This window comes from Fundulus heteroclitus, chromosome 13 (assembly GCF_011125445.2).
Source record: "Fundulus heteroclitus isolate FHET01 chromosome 13, MU-UCD_Fhet_4.1, whole genome shotgun sequence".
In the NCBI taxonomy this organism is placed as follows: Eukaryota; Metazoa; Chordata; class Actinopteri; order Cyprinodontiformes; family Fundulidae; genus Fundulus; species Fundulus heteroclitus.
The window spans coordinates 35,609,510-35,626,080 of record NC_046373.1 but is presented as its reverse complement, the minus strand read 5'-3'; the positions used below and the strand labels follow the sequence as shown (position 1 = coordinate 35,626,080).

At 39.8% G+C, this 16,571-nt stretch overlaps 1 protein-coding gene across 2 annotated transcripts in view; it reads right to left on the bottom strand.

Annotated features, from left to right (window-relative positions):
- The window catches only part of gatad2b (GATA zinc finger domain containing 2B), a 99,341-nt gene that overhangs the window by 39,423 nt on the left and 43,347 nt on the right, over nucleotides 1-16,571 (bottom strand). The gene's annotated exons all lie outside the window — the stretch shown is intronic.

Sequence of the window (16,571 nt, the reverse complement as noted above, 5' to 3'; positions counted from 1 at the left end):
CTGATTGACCATAAATTAAGAAGAATTATCTCTCTCTCTCTCTCTCTCTCTCTCTCTCTCTCTCTCTCTCTCTCTCTCTCTCTCTCTCTGTACTTACAATTTATCGTGGAACGTTACGACACCAACATCAATTAAAGCAACATCACCCTCCCTGCGTACACTGCCTCCAACTGAATAACCTAAGTGAACCAAACTGACACGGAGACACAGACAGGTTTGGCAGAGTTGAGCAGAGAAAGTTTAATGGTTTCTTTAGAATGGTTTACTTAATGGGTTTAATAACAGGCATAGCTCCCACTAGCTTCTTCGAAACCATGGAAAGCTGATGCAATTCCAGTGTGTTTTTACGGTTATAACAAACTTTATTTCCATAAAAGTTTTAGACATTGATGGGATAATGATGATTGTGCTTTGCTGTCTGCTCAATAGTATGGGAATTTCCATTGATGAAAACTGGATTGAAGGGTGCAACCTCCTTCCGCGCAGAAATCAAAGTGACAAGCCGTTAATTATACTGCGCTTTGCGAACAGAAAACATAAAAGACTGTTGATGCAACAAGGACGAAAACTTTGTGGGACCAATGTTTACGTAAATGACCATCTGATTAAGAAAAACGCGGATATCGCAGGGAAGGCGTGCTACCTGAGGAAGCAAAACAAGATCCAAGCGACGTGGGTGAGAGATTGTAAAGTGTTTGTGAAACTTCTGGGCTCGCCCGAGGACGCGAAAGTGCTCTTCATCCGTGAGATGTCGGAGTTGGATAAGTACATGTGAAGTTAACGGTCTGGACAATAAGGTAACGCAGTTTCTTGTTTCGAATGGATATGAATTGACATGCTGGCTTTGTGCGGGCTAAATCTGCTGCTAATCGAGCCGCGCGCGCACACCACACCTCGCTATGGCTGAAACCTTCATGGACATGGACAAATGTAATGATAATGTGGCAGAGAATACACCAAAATGATCCGCAATCACTCGTTTAAGGAGCAGAAGCGAGTTATAGCGTCAAACGTATGCGTTGGATTAGATGGGATTTCCGCCATGCTACAAACTTTCACGTATACGTATCATAACACGCTTGATTATGAGCAGGATATCGATCCTGAAAATAATTTCTTCAATGATATGTCGAATATGTGTAAATACTGGACAGAGGATGAATTTAATAAGACTCTGAACGTAACAAATGGACTATCATTGGTCCATTTCAATGGTAGAAGCCTCTATTCAAACTTTGAACACATAAAAGACTATTTGGGGCAGCTTAAAAGACGTTTTAGCATTATCTCTGAGACGTGGATGACACGGGATAAACATACAGACTTTCACTTACAGGGCTATGAACTCTTACATATAGATCGTGTCAATAAAAAAGGAGGGGGGTAGGCCTGTTTGTGGATAATAGTCTGTGTCACAAAATGGTAGAGAAAATGTCCTTTACAGTGGATGATGTGGTTGAATGTATAACCATTGAAGTCAGTTTGCAAAGAAAGAGAAATGTGTTGGTCTGTTGTATGTATTGCACCCCAGGGTCTAAAATAGAAACTACAGTACAAATAATTGAAAATATGTTTTCAGGCAATCAGAAAACAGCTATATTAACAGGTGATCTGAACATAGATCTTTTGAACCCTAGTCATAATAAAAATACAGATGATTTCATTTAAATTATATATAGTCTTGGGTTTTATCCTATGATCACAAAACCTACCAGGATTACCCAGCACAGTTCAACATTAATAGACAATATTTTTTACAATGATTTGGAAGACACTACTGTGAGTGGTTTACTCGTATGCGACATAACTGACCACCTACCAGTTTTTGCAGTAATTGATGGTGAGAATGTTATAGAGCAAAATGAATGTTGTACATATAGAAGAATAAAATCAGAACAATCAATTGCAGATCTAAGAGAGGATTTACTAAGACAAAATTGGAGTGAGGTTTATAAGGAGGAAAACGTCAACAATGCATATAGCATATTTCTTAAAAAATTCAGTATGTTGTATGATAAGCATTGTCCATTAAAAAGTAGAAGTATAAAAACAAATAAGAAATAATATGTATGGATGTCAAAGGGGCTTATTAATGCTTGCAAAAAGAAAAATATGCTATACAAGGAATTTATCAAGGCGAAAACAATAGATGCTGAAAAAATTTATAAAAATATAAAAATAAACTCACAAGTATACTAAGAAGCTGCAGAAAAAAATATTTTAGCTCCAAATTGGAAAAGAACAAGGATAACACAAAAGGATTATGGGCAGTTTTAAATCCAATAATAAAAAAAAGGAAGAAAGCACTTTCTTACCCAAAATATTTTATCCAAGAGAATAGAACGATAACTGACACTAAATATATTGCTAATGAATTTAACACGTTTTTTGTAAATGTGGGTTCCAATTTAGTGGATGAAATCAAAGATGATGACGAGGCAGAAGCTGAAGCTATTAAAAATGTGGAAATAAATAAGAACTCAATGTTTCTGAATGCAATAGAAGAGGAAGAGATATTAAAAATTGTCCATGAACTAAAACCAAAAACCTCTGCAGATTTTACTAACATTGATATGGAATCTATAAAAAAAATTGATAAGAGCAATTGTAAAACCACTGAGGTATGTTTTCAATTTATCTTTCCAAACAGGAATATTTCCACAGGAAATGAAAACTGCCAAAGTGGTTCCATTATATAAAGCTGGCGAAAAACATTGTTTTACAAATTACCGTCCTGTGAGCATTTTATCACAATTTTCAAAGATCTTGGAGAAGTTATTTGTAAAAAGATTAAATAGTTTTATTGACAAATATAATTTATTAGCTGAGAGTCAGTATGGTTTTAGGGTAGGTAGATCTACATCATTAGCTCTCCTTGACTTGGTAGAAGAAATTACAGAATGTGTGGATAATAAGAAATGTGCAATAGGTGTATTTTTGGATTTTAGTAAAGCGTTTGACACCATTAAACATAACTTACTCATCAAAAAAATGGAGCGATATGGAATTAGAGGTATAGTGTTATCATGGATTAAAAGCTATATGGATCACAGAAAGTAATTAAATTGTGCAATTAAATGAAATCAGATCAGATTTACTAGAAATAAAGAGTGGGGTACTGCAAGGCTCGGTGCTGGGACCGATATTGTTTTTAATGTATGCAAATGACTTGAACAACATCTTAAACATGAAAATTGTATCATTTGCAGATGATACAAATGTATTTGCATCTGGTAAAAATCTTAAACAGACACTTGCGCTAGTCACACAAGAATTGATTAAAATAAAGAGATGGTGTGATGTAAATAAACTATCGTTAAATTTGAAAAAAACAAAGTTCATGATATTTGGAAACATTAAAAAAAGTAATGAGATAAGGTTAAGTATTGATGATGTAGAATTAGAATTAGTTGATGAAATAAAATTTTTAGGTGTCATTTTAGATAATAAAATTAGTTGGAAGGGACATATACAGCACGTCCGGTCAAAGCTGGCCAGATGTTTGGCTGTTATAAATAAAGTCTGGCACATTCTAACCAAACAAGCTTTACACACATTATACTGCTCATTATTTCAGCCTTATCTAACCTATTGCGTTGAAGTGTGGGGTCACACTTACAAAACAAACATTCAACCATTGATTATTATGCAAAAGAAAGCAATACGAGTAACGAATAACAAACATTTTAGAGATCACACCCACTGTTTCTTCCTTGATTTAAGAGTTCTCAAATTTGTAGATCTGATCAATTTCAGAACTGCTCAAATCCTTTATAAAGCAAGAAATAACTTACTTCCTGCGCACATACAACAAGTGTTTTCTGATAGAGATGGAAGATATAATTTAAGAGGAAAATTAAATTTTAAAACTAAGTATGTTCGAACAACAAAAAGAAGTTTTAGTTTATCAATTAGCGGAGTGAAGCTCTGGAACAGCGTAAGTATTTTTGATGAATACAAAAATGAGTAATATATAAAAAGTTGGTATACTGTTTGTTTTACTGTAAATATTTGTCCTTTACCTCCATGACATATGTAACTGAGGGGTAGGGCTTAATAAGCTTATGCTTCATCCTACTCCTTTTTGAAACATGATGTATGTTTATGAAGTATTAAATGTAAACATTGTTAAATCATATCATGTTCCAAAATAAACAACAACCAACCATTACAACCAAAATAAGGCCTTTTAAAATTAACGCAGAATGTCCACTAGCATAATGCTATTAGCTTCCCGGGTACGCAACTACTGTTCGTTTTAAACATAAGGGTTGTTTCCGTTTCACTCTGCCATTGTTCGGTAGTGCTACAAGCATTATTACCACATTAATATGGAAGATTAAAGTTAATTTAATGGTGTTTTGTATAATTTAGGATTAACCCATTTAACGACTGATCACTACAGCAAACCCTAGCATCCCAGACGAATAATCGCATGAATAAAATAAGCGTCCTAAAGGTTACTAACCAAATCATTCTTTAAAATGTTATTTTATCAAATAATGCTTTGTTTAAGTCAGGATTTGCAATGTGAATGGGTTGAAACACATACCAAATGTTCTACATTGGTCAAGCTAATTTAACCTCATTTCACATTCTTTAAGATCAACTTCGGTTCTTTAACTTAGCTCTGCAGTGAACCAGGAATCACTAAATCATTCTGATGATTTTCAACTATCTTTATTTGTCTGTTTCTTTTGTGTGAACATAGTTCCTTAGTTTCTTTTTATCTTAATTTTGCTTGGCTTTAGTTAAGTTTCACTAGCCTAGTAGAGAGGATTTGTTGAGTGAAATATAGTGTTAATTCAGATCAACGGCATTCTATTGTGATGTTCTCTAGATGTTCAGTTTATTTCTGTTAATAAATTCTTGAACTTGAAGAGAAGTTGTCACTCATTTATTCTATATGTGTGCAGACATTGCTGTTAAAAGAACACCAGCGCTAAAATCTCTTTCCATGGGGGGTGGGGGGGGGGTGGGTTGCAGATATCCTGTGTCGGCCCCTCCTGGGCGCCCTGCTTTGGGGGCCCCTTTGGGAGGTTATGGGTCCCCTGACCCCTGCCTCTGTGCTCGGGGAAGGCGGGCCTTTGGTTCTCCACAACCACTATCGAGCTATTTCCTTCTGGATAATTTTCACCTAAACTAGTGCACTCTCACAAACTCCCACAGGTGCAGGGTTCCAGTTATTAAGTGTTCACTTATATACAGAAAGCCTGTAATTTATGTTCTTTCACTTTCCTTTTTCAGGTTTCACTTTACACATGTCAGCTTAAATAATAGTACATATGATTTAGCAATGGCATCTAGTTGTTACTCGATTGTATCTGTTGCTTTATGTCTGTTGGTTGTGCTGTTCTTTTTGCATCTCTCTTTCCAGGTGATGGAGCAGACGGAGAACGTTTTATCATTCTCTCCCTTTTATCTCTTCTTTCTTTCACCTCTTCTCTTTCTTTTTTTCTCTTCTTGTTCTTCCTTTACTCTCCCATTGTAGTGTCCATATAATTAGAAATTCTCCCTGCAGGAATCACAATAAAGCTATTAACATACATAAATCAAGCGGAGCACTATGGCAAAAGCTGTTCGCTCCACTTGTGAAAGCAAAATCTGTCGAGCTCTATCTGGCATTGAGACATTAATTCCTATTGCCACATTGCTAGACAGGACACTGGGGGGGAAAAAAATAAAATGTATATATATATACCGGGCGAGAGGCAGGGTACACCCTGGACAGGTCGCCAGTTTGTCGCAGGGCAACACAGAGACAGGCAACCATTCACACCTAAGGAAAATTTAGACAGACCAATTAACCTAACAGTCATGTTTTTGGACTGTGGGAGGAAGCCAGAGTACCCGAAGAGAACCCACGCATGCACAGGGAGAACATGCAAACTCCATGCAGAAAGGACCTTCTTGCTGCAAGGCAACAGCGCTACCCACTGCGCCACTGTGCAGCCGTATATATATATATATATATATATATATATATATATATATATATTAGGGCTGGGCATCGATTAAAATATTTAATCGCGATTAATCGCCCTGATTAATCGCGATTAATCGCGATTAATCGCATTGTATTTACAAACTCCAAGAATGAATTCAAAAGTAGTGTAAAGAGCACTTTTATTTTAATGTTCTGCTGCCATATGAACAAAAGTGTTGTAACATTTGTAGCACTTATTTTATACTGGATATTTTCAACCCATCTATTGAATTTAGTGCACTACTTGATCTTTTCTTCATAAGAGAACAGCAAGCACTGCAGCCAAAATATGGCCTTTTTTGACCTGCTGTATATTAGCCAGTCCCTAAGCTTGATGTATCATGAAACTGTTGACCTTTTGGGTTTTGTGTTTTTTATTTTATTATTACAATTAAATAATAATAATAATAATAATAATAATAATGTTATGTTCAGTGTTTTCCACCTCTTATATATTTCAATCCTTATGTAATTTTGTCTGTGTTGTGTGCACCTCCCTGTTGCTTTAATCCTATAAATTTCCCCGTCGTGGGATAAAAAAAGAATTAGCTAATGTTATCTTATCTTAAATAACACTTTTTTAATATATGTACTGGGTTCTTTCAAGGTCTTAATTACATGTTATGTGTGGGCTCCAGTAACATCCATCCATCCATCCATCCATCCATCCATCCATCCATCCACTGATCTACCTGGATGTTCCATGGAGGACTGAAACGCCTCAGTCAGAGACGTCTGTCTGTGGGTCTGTCGGGGCAGTGAGAGAAGTTTCGTCTCCTCTCTCCGTTTCTGTGGCTCGACGTTTTCATGTTTTTTCACGTGCTTAGATAAATTTGTTGTGTTTCCACTGAAATGAACCAGCTTTTTACAAAACATACAGCTTGATTTCATTTACGGTATTAAAATAAAGCCAAACGGTGCTACTTCCTCTGTTCATGTTTTTTCGCTGCTGCGGTCTCTCTCAGCTGTTTCTTTAAGTTTGTCAGATGGCGCTGAAGTTTGTGTGAGAGCTGAGTGGGCGGGCCAGGCTGAGCCTGCGTGCTGATTGGCTGGCGCCGCTGAGCCATGTACGAGAGGGGAGGGGGGGCGGGAGAGTGCTGCTGTGACAGCGCGCTGCAGTCAGCGCGCCTGCTGACTGACACTGACTGAAAGCATGTGAGAAACATGCGTTAATGCGCGATAAAATAAATATCGCCGTTAATAGTGCAATGAATTAACGCGAAATTAACGCGTTAACTTGCCCAGCCCTAATATATATATATATATATATATATATATATATATATATATATATATATATATATATATATATATATATATATGTGTGTGTGTGTGTGTGTGTGTGTGTGTTTTCGGCCGCTGCTTAGCACATTGGGGAGAACACTCTCTTTGCATGCTATTCCTCAACAACAGCATTGGAGGGACACCCTCAGATAATCAGCTTTACCTTGGAGTAATTCACTGTAATCGGACGTCACGTCGCCACAACCAGACACAATGTCAAAGATTTGGCAGAGAAGTAAACATGGAAAGTTTAGAATGGTTTACTTAATGTGTTTTCGCTGTTTTTAAAAACACATGCCGCAAACAGGTATAGCTTTCACTTGCTTCTTTGAAACCAAGCGTTGCTGATGTGGTTTGAGTGTGTTTTACAGTTATAACAAACGTTATTTCCATAAGGGTTTTATACATTGATGGAATATTATTGTTTGTGTTTTCCGGCTAACTCACTACGACCAAATGTAACTTAAGTTCTTTTTAAATTGGCGGCGAATTTCCGCTAGCATAGCGCTATTAGCTTCCCGGATAAAATTAGTGATACCACTGAGTCAACGCAACTACGGGTTGTTTTAAACATAATGCTTGGTTTGGTTTCATTCCACCATCATTCGATAATGCTAGGAGCATTTTTGCCGCATTAGTATGAAAAATATATGTCGATTTAATGGTGGTTTGTATAACTTTAGGATTGACCTATCAAGCTACTGATTGCTACAGCACCCCCTAGATTCCCAGAAGAATAATTGCATTAATATGATTTTATCAATGCAAGTGTCCTAAAGGCATTGATTTTACTGAGCAAATCATTCTTTAAGATGTTATTTTATCAAATAATGTTGTTTAACTCAGGATTTGCATTGTGAATGGGTATAAATGCATACCAATTCAAGATGACGCTGCGCACGCAGCAGCCTGTTACGTCATTTCGGTCCTCTCTTTTCCTACTTTCTCTTCTTTATAGTGTTTTTTTGGAGTGTTTTTCTATTAGTGAATAGCGCATCTGGTCTTCTGTACATAAGTGCACAGAGAAAGCCAACTTTCGAGACTCTTTTTGATGCCTCAAAGGGAGACCGCTATGTCCACGACTCCAGGCGTCCCATTGTTTACATGCCGAACCAGCTCCTTGGACTACGGGACACTACACGCAGTAGTCCTGCTCCCCACCACGCTGAGAAACCAGACATCCCTGCAGACATACTGGAAAAAAATCGAGAGGCTGCAGGACGGAGCGGAGGAAAAGTTATTTACCATCTGTTGTCATGGGAAACGTAAGATCTCACCGCAACAAGACTGAGGAGCTCGCCGCACAAACCCTTTTCCGGAGAAAGTACAGGGACGCTAGTATCATGTGCTTCACGGAGACGTGGTTAGATGGATTTGTCCAGTAGTCCGTGGTTTCCCTGGATAGCTTTAAGCTCATCCGCGTGGTGGAAAAAACAGAGGAGGGGGGCTGGCGATGGTTGTGAGTGAGAGATGGTGTAACGCGGCTCATGTTCACATGAAAGAACAGATATGCTCCTCGGACGTGGAGCTACTGGCGGTGGGTATAAGGCCGTACTATCTCCCACGAGAGTTTGGACACGTGATCGTGCTCTTTCTTTACATCCCTCCCCCCACGGATGCCACCACTGCATGTGATCGGATCCACGGTGCAGTGACAAGGCTGCAGACACAGCAGCCCCCTGCTCTCCTGCTCAACACCAGAGATTTCAATCGAGCCTCCCTTCGTTCCACCCTCTACACGCTCACCCAGTACGTCAACTGTACAAGAAGGGACAATAAAACTCTGGACATTTCTTATGCTAATGTTAAGGATGCCTTCAGAATTGTTTCAGAATCACAGACTGGAGCATGTTTCAAAGCTCTCATGGTGATGACATCAACGGCCTGACTGAATGTATCACTGACTACATGACACTCTGTGTCATGTACTCAGTCAGTGCTTTCCAAACATTCACACCTTCAATCCTTCTCACAGAGACCCAACTTCACCCCCTCTCCTCTTTCTCCCCCCTCACGGTCACTTCAATGCAGGTGAGAGGCCAGCTGATGAGGCAGAAACAGAAGAAAAGCCTCAGGACCGGACGGCATCCCCCAAGGCTGCTGAGGACCTGTGCTGATGAGCTCTGTGAAGTCGCCAGCTACATCTTGTCATGATTGGAGTTTTGTTATTGCTTTGTACTTCTTTCTATTTTACCGATTCTGTCTTAGGTTTAGGTTCTGTCTTAGTTTGGTTTATGGAATAGTTTGAGTTTTGTTGTGGTTTGCTTTTTGTTCTTCGTTTTATATTATCAGTCAGGGTTCTGCAAGCTTTTAGTTTCACCTAATCAGTTTGTCACTTGCCTGTCAGCAGTCACCAACCTATCAGTTCGGTTCTCTGTCAGTCACTTCCCTGCCTCTGATTAGTTCCACCTGTTTTCCTGTAATTGGTTTCTACTCAATTCAACTGCTCACTCCCCTATTTATACCTGCCTCTGTCTCCTGCACTATGCCAGATCATTGTTTTCCATGCCTATTGGTGAGTCTTGTCCAGCATTCCCCGTACTCTGTTTGCCTGTAGGTCTGACCTAATTAGCCTTTGGAGTTCTGAGCCAGCCTGACCCCCGATTGTCCTGTTTTTTCTGACTGCCTGCCCGTTGCCTGACTGGATCTGATTTTCGTATATTGGATCTTGCCTGACTCCAGTTTTTACCATTTATCAGTTTTGGACTATTTTGGTTTTTTGAGCTATGTTGTTCTGTTTTTTGCTAGATGCCCATTTAAGTTCTGTGTGGTTGTTTTTTCGTTAGTAAATTTCCTTAAAATATCATCTGGTTTTCCGACCTGAATACTGGGTCCTTCTGTCCCCGTTCGTGACACATCTACAACCTGAGCCTCAGCCTGGGGGTGGTCCCCACCCTGTGGAAGACCTCCTGTATGGTACCGGTTTCCAAAACGCCGCATGCCAAGGAACTGGCCCACTTTAGACCAGTCACCCTGACCTCCCACCTGATGAAGACCATGGAGCGCCTCATCCTGGCACACCTACGCACCGTGGTGAGCCCCACCCTGGACACGCTGCAGTTTGCCTACCGGCCCAACATCGGAGTAGAGGATGCCATCATCTACCTGTTGCAGCGGGCGCTGACCAACCTGGAGACCACCGGGAGCGCTATGAGAGTCATGTTCTTTGACTTCTCCAGCACTTTCAACACCAACAGACCGGCGCTGCTGAGGGGGAAGCAGGAGGATGCTGGAGTGGACAAACATATTGCTGCCAGGACCATCAACTACCTCACTGACCGCCCTCAGTAAGTGCAGCGGCATGGCTGTCAGTCAGAGGTGGCAATCTGCAGCACCGGGGCCCCCCAGGGCACCATCCTGTCTCCGTTTCTCTTCACCCTCTACACCTCGGACTTCAGCCACCTCCAGAAGTTCTCCGATGACTCAGCCGTTGTGGGCTGTGTGTCTGAAGGGAACAAGCTGGAGTACCGGTCGGTCATCATGAACCTTGTGGACTGGTGTGAGAAGAACCACTTGTGTTTAAACACCAGTAAGACTAAGGAGATGATGATCGACTTCAGGAGAAGATCCCCACCTCACTCTCCCGTGAACATCCAGGGGCAGGACATAGAGACTGGGGACTGGGGTTGCAAATTAGCCTACAGGCTAGAAACCTTTTATGCAACACATCTACACATTTTGTCATGGCTCTGCCTATTACAATTATGAATGTAATAATGTGCGCTGCATTGTCCCTGACAAATAAACTAATAAAAAAAAAAAAAAAACTGGGGAGAGTTTCAAATACCTGGGTGTCCACGTCAATAATAAACTGGACTGGACTCATAACACTGACGACACCCTGTACAAGAAGGGCCAGAGCCGCCTCCACCTCCAGAGGAGGCTGAGGTCCTTTGGAGTAAGCCGGCCCCTGCTTAAAACTTTTTATGACTCTGTAGTGGCCTCAGCACTCCTCTACGCTGTGGTCTGCTGGACCCCAGGCAGCACAGACCAGGACAGAAAGAGAGTGAACAAGCTAGCGAGGAAGGTTACTTCTGTCCTGGGCTGTACTGCGGACTCGGTGGAGGAAGTGGCCGAGCTTAAATCCATCATGGACAACACTTTTCACCCCTTGCACCAGACTGTCGAGAAGCAGAGCAGCTCCTTTAGTGACAGATTTATACACCCTGTATGTAAAAAGGAGCGCTACGCAGTGTAGCGCCAGTCATTTATCCATGCTGCCATCAGACTTTACAATGCCACTGCACTTTAACCTGGCGTGATAACACTGTAATAACTGTGCAATAACTATTTGATACACTATGCAATAACCTGTACAATAACCTGTGCAATAATCCTGTACACTGCAATAACTGTGCAATACCTATGTGATATTTTGATATTTCATTTATTTTTTTCCCATCCACTGCATCAGTGGCGGCTGGCCCATAGGGGGCGCTCGGGCGCTGCCCTCCCTAGATGTGGAGGGGAAAAGTCAAAATATATTTAGATTTCAAAAGTATTATTAATGTCAGTTTTTAATTAATAGTATGTGGCTACATGTAATATGAATTATTAAAACACTTCTACTAATTGACGCTACCAATTAACTCTCATTTAACAGTGCATTTCCACCGAAAGAATGTAGCATTTCTCCCGTCGGGCTGTCACTCAAGGAGCCCCACAAGTGTAGCGAAATAACCAATCGTATAATGTTGCTAGGGAAAATGTAAAAATATTTGGCCAATCAGCATCGCCAGAATTAATGGCTTTAGGGCAACTGTAATCAGTTGTTTGAATGTATAAGTTAGTTTGAATATTGGGCTATATGTTGAAAGGATTTTGGAAGGTGCTGTGAACATTGTATCAGGTACATAATTTTGTCAGCTGATAATTTTTTTTCATATTTTGAAATTCTGTTCCGTTTCTGTTCTGTTGTGAAATCAATTGTGTCATTGTGAAACTGTTTGGCTGAAGATAATGACAGCACAGTATGGTGTATGCCTACTTTGGTGACAAATAGTGAATTTTAGTGTTGTATTTAATACTGTTCCTTTCCAAAATAAGACCTAATATAGCTGTAAATGGTTGAATGTATCTGTAAGCTGCTGATTCTGAGAAGGGAATTAAATGCTAATTGTGGAATCGTAGTAATTTTCTGACTTTTAATTTGATGGCATGTACTGGGTTAGGCAGGGAAATCTATTGGCCAGCCCCACCAAGATTTTTTTTCCATCAGCTGCCACTACACTGTATATATGGATGTACTGTATATACCTCATGCACCTTGTGTTGCTTATAAGAGCCCATGTCACACGTAAATCTCCATTGTGAGATCAATAAAGTGCTATCTTATCTCTTATCTTAGCAAATGTTCCAAATTAGTCAAACTAATTTGATCTCATTACACATTCTTTAAGATGAACTTTGGTTTACTAACTTGGATCTGCAGTTACCCAGGATTCACTGAATCATTCTGATGATGGTTTTCAACCATCTTGATTGTCTTTTTGTTTCTTTTGTGTGTACATAGTTCCTTAGCTTCTTTTTATCTTAATTTTGCTTAGTAGTTTTAGTTATGCTTCACTAGCCAAGTAGAGAGGATTTGTTGAATGAAATATAGTGTTAATTCAGATAGACATCATTCTGTAGTGGTGTTTTCTGGATGTTCATTTTATTTCTGTTAATAAATTCTTGAACTTGAGGAGGAGTTGTCACTCCTTTGTTCTATATGTGTGCAGAGTTTGCTGTTAAAAGAACACCAGTGCTCAAATCATTCCTTTCAACTATTGTCCTAATATCAGCAGTTTGGGCTGATATTCATCAGACAATACCCAACAGACCAAGACTTATTTATTAAACATTAATTAACTTAAAATTAAGTTAATTAATGTTAACTTAATTAACAATTCCATTATGCATTGTTGTGCCATTGCATAATGGCACAACAATGGATTCTGATGAATCATTTAAACTGTCTCCCAGATGCTGATGTCCATTTACACACACTTTAACTACTCTGGGTGTTGCTTGTAAAATCGTGCATATTGCATATTTTTCAACACATTGTTGTGTAAATTGGTATTTCCTCTGTTTAGCTTGAACATTTTAGCATCTTTAGCATCTTCATTTTAGAGTAATAATTGCATAAGTTTAGTAATAATTGCATAATTTTATTACATTTTAGAGTAATAATAGCATAATTATAACTCTATACTCTAAAATTACATTCAACTGACATGCTGCCCTGTTTTTGGAAACAACTATTCAGCTGTGTCCGCTTCTGCTGAGCGAAAGGCCACTGTGCAACAGGAAAAGCACAGTGACTTCTAAAACCTCCCTGTCCTGCTTTGCTCCACTCACACGCAAGTCACGTCACCAGTGAAATCGCAGCTTTTGTGGTTAAATTAATTTCACAATATTATTGTATACGCATTTAATTGTTCAGCCCTATAAAATACTAAAGTATGAAAATTAAAAGGTAAAAGAAGATGTAACAAGATTTTTAAAGAAGAGATTCTTTTCGAGTGACAAGACGGAACTTACCATCATGTTATGGTCACTTTTGCTGTTCATCCTATTATACATGAAATGTGTTTTTGAAGACAGTGAAGTGTGGCGTGTGGCCAATGTTTGTACGAGGAATCAGCTGCTCGTTAACAATACAACCACAGCAGCAAAGGTTTGGTCAGAAATCCCCAGGGAGATGAGGAGAAAGAGTTGTGGGAGAAGCCAATATACTGTAACTGGAGGAAAAGATATAGACCTGTGTTGGCATCCATTATCATGGGAAATGTAAGATCCATCACAAACAAAAAGGTGTTAACTGCGCTAACAATACACCAATGACCGTATAGGGAGGACGGCTTACTGATGCTAAACAAAACCTGCCTAAAAGAGCAAATCACAGACTCCAGCGTAAACATGGATGGCTTCCATCTGATCAGAGCCAAGAGAATGACAGACAGTGGTAAGAAAAGAGGAGAGGGTGTTGCTGTGTTTCATAATAACAGATGGTCCAGCTCTGGACATGTCACAATTAAAGAGACACTAAGCACTAAAGATATCGAGCTGCTAGCTGTCGGGGTCAGGCCTCTTAAAGTATCGAGAGGGCGTTCTTGCACATTGTTGTGATAGTAGCGCATGAGCCCCTGTTTGCAAATCCTGAAGCATCCTGTGATATCATCCACATGGTTGTGAGCAGAATACAAACAAAACACCCCCAGGTTACCTTTGTAAATCTCTGAAGACACATAAACCCCTTTCCTCCACCTTTCCCACCTTTAAACAGTATGTTACCTGCAGCACTAGAAACAATAAAATACTAGACTTACTGTAAACTGCAAAGAGGCATACAGTTCATCACCCCCCACCCCACTCTCCAAGGGTTTATACACTTCACCTCCATTACATATTCTTCCCAAGTGTGTTTTTAAAAGCTCAAATTTTTACTAGATGATGCAAAGTACGCAGCTGCATGGTTCTGTGGAGAGAAGAACTTTTGTCATCGGTAAATAATTAAAGAAAGACAAATTACCAGTAATATATGTGTAAGGTATTAAATTATCAGTAATATATCTTATGTTCTGATCACCTAAAAAGTCTGTGTCTTCACCATATCTGATTAGAAATCAAATATTTTACTTTGTTAGCTTGTCACAACTATATTACCCATGGCACTTTATTTTCAACAACTCTTATTTTGGGATACTTCCCGAAGTGAACTTTGCCACAGGATGTTGTTTACGCGTTTATTCACTACCAAACAGGAGTGTATACGTGTCTGAAATTAGAACTTCAATCTAATTTAGGTGAGGCGTAGCGTAAATACACGTGTTGTACGCCCGTATTATGCCTCTGGTGTACATTTATTGACCGATTAAAATGAACGCACATATGCTGCTTTGTTCCACTTACGCACCTCAACACATCCGGTGTGTTTCCTCCTTAACACTGCTGTCTCCTGAGAGTGAGAGCTATCCGTCTTTGTCGGGAGGACAGAGTAGTTGGACTACATAAGGCCAAAATAAACTGAACTGCAGGTCTGCTGGTGGTTCCTAGAGTCTCTAAAACTAAAATGGGAAGCAGATCCTTCAGCTATCAGGCTCCTCTCCTGTGGAACCAATTCCCAGTTTTGGTCCGTGAGGCAGACACCATGTCTACTTTTAAGACTAATCTTAAAACTTTCCTTTTTGACAAAGCTTATAGTTAGAGTGGCTTATGTTACCCTGAGCTACCTCTATAGTTATGCTGCTATAGGCTTAGGCTACTGGAGGACATCAGGGCGTATATTTCTCACTCTACTGAGTTGTACTGTCCTTCAGTCTCCAGTTTTGCATGACTGTTGTCATTACAGCTTTTAACATTTTGTTCTCTCTTTTTTCTTCATAGTAGGTACACCTGGTCTGGCGTTCTGTTAGCTGTGGCATCATCCAGGGAAGACAGATCACCCGCTATTACCATCTAATGTAGAAAAGATTACTGGATCAATGTGTGCTGCTGTGCTTGTTTGTCTCTCTTGTTGTGTCTCTGCTCTGTCTTCTCTAACGCCCAGTTGGTCGAGGCAGATGACCGTTCATACTGAGCCTGGTTCTGCAGGAGGTTTTCCTCCCCATTAATGGAGAGTTTTTCTTTCCGCTGTCGCTTCATGCTTACTCAGTATGAGGGATTGCTGCAAAGCCATGGACAATGCAGACGACTCTCCCTGTGGCTCTGTGCTCATCCAGGAGTGAATGCTGCTTGTCGGGACTTTGATGCAATCAACTGGGTTCCCTTAGATAGTACATTTTTGACCAATCTGTATAATCTGACCCAATATGTACAATATGATTGAATTTGACTTTGTAAAGTGCCTTGAGATGACATGTTTGATGAATTGGCGCTATATAAATAAAATTTTATCTAATTGAGCTAATATATTAAATTAACTTACTTGGTTTATTGTTGCTAGCGCGTACTCCGGGCACGGGCTGTGTTAGATGAATGCACTTCTAGTTTGGTCATTACAGTCAGACAGTCTTGCACACTGCTCAGGGGTTCAATCAATGCTCTGAATATACATTGAGCGGAGCGGCTTCGTTGCTAACCAAAGTCGTACTTACACATTCTAACAGACTTTTGAACGCATTGTACCACATAAAATCAGTCAGTAAGCACAACGGTAATTATATATAATGCGCACCAGATTATAAGGCGCACCATGAAATTTTGAGAAAATGTAAGGATTTTAAATGCGCCTTACAGTCCGAAAAATACGGTACATTAATTTCTGCGTGGACTCTACTGTGCCCTTTATAAAAGTGAGGTGCTTCTGCAACAGCAA